Here is a 1,614-nt window from a genome sequence, read left to right on the forward strand (position 1 = left end):
CTATTGATATTTAATGGATTACTGCATGTTGGAACTGCAGAAATGCATGAATAATGTGCCGAACAGTGTCCAATACTGTCCAGAGTTGTGGACAGGAGGCTGCAAAGCTCACTTATCACTGTATCTAATTCTCCCGGAAGCGAATTTGGGCTGGTTTTCTCTTTCTCTTTCACCTACACTTTGATGAAGTGCATATTTCTATGCTGAAATATGTTGGGGACTTTACATTTTTTTAAACTGCTCTATGCTCTGTAGATAAAGGCTTTTAAAATGTAAAACCCATCTGGAGAGCCTGGAACTTAGACTTTTCAAACTATTTTTTCCTGTTTTTCAGATTTTTAATTCCCCACTCCACAGCGATGGTGGATGTTTTTGTGGGATATTTGTAGTGCTCCCGATATATTGTTTCCTGTCGGGCTGCTCTTGAACCAGACATATTCATGCTGAATGACAACTGTATGCTTGTCTAGGCTAACATGAAGTGAGGAATTTTGACTGGTGCTTCTTTTGTAAATGAAATACCCAACATGCTCTGGCATATAGTGATAGTGCTTCCATTGATAGTGTTAGTGCCATTGAGTGATTGTCTGAACTTTGGTCTGCTGTAGAATCCTTTCAGTAGTCTTTAAACAACAGAATGAGTACAACAGAGAAATACAAATGGTTTATAACAACGCTTTTTTGTGAATATATTTTTCTCAATCAGAAAACAGTGCTCATGTGCTATTTCACCTGAATGCTATTGTATATGAGACATAACCTTGATTTCTATGAGTATCCCTCCCTTTTATCATTATCTAAACTATAGATGAATATGGTTAACTTGTTTAAACTATGGTTTATAATGGTCATATTAGTCACAAACAAGTTGTATATAACTTGTTGCTAAATCTTTGCTGCCCTTTGAGCTTTGAATCTGGAGCAAAGTATGCATTTCAACCATTGCACTACCCTGCATAACCCTGACAAACTCTGCAACACATACTGTAAAAAAAACTTTAACCAATCTAATAATACTTTTTAAGTACCATACATTCTGTCATTAGTCTAGATACGTTGCAGCCAAGGAAATGTTTTTCCTATGTCCAACATGAGTGTGATATTCACACACACTCTACACACACATACACTACTGTTCAAATGTTTGGGGTCACTTAGAAATGTCCTTGTTTTTGAAAGAAAAGCAAATTTTTTGTCTGTTAAAATAACATCAAATTGATCAGAAATACAGTGTAGATGTTGTTAATGTTGTAAATGACTATTGTAACTGGGAACGGCAGATCTTTATGAATATCTACATAGGCGTACAGAGGCCCATTATCAGCAACCATCACTCCTGTGTTCCAATGGCATGTTGTGTTAGCTAATCCAAGTTTATCATTATAAAAGGCTAATTGATCATTAGAAAACCAGTTTTGCAAACTGTTGTTCTGATTAAAGAAACAATAAAATTGGCCTTCTTTAGACTAGTTGAGTATCTGGAGCGTCAGCATTTGTGGGTTCGATTACAGGCTCAAAATGGCCAGAGACAAAGCTCTTTCTTCTGAAAACTGTCAAAACACCAGTCTCAACATCAACAGTGAAGAGGCGACTCCGGGATGCTGGCCTTCTAGG

The sequence above is a fragment of the Oncorhynchus tshawytscha genome, linkage group LG05, assembly GCF_018296145.1.
Source record: "Oncorhynchus tshawytscha isolate Ot180627B linkage group LG05, Otsh_v2.0, whole genome shotgun sequence".
NCBI lineage: Eukaryota > Metazoa > Chordata > Actinopteri > Salmoniformes > Salmonidae > Oncorhynchus > Oncorhynchus tshawytscha.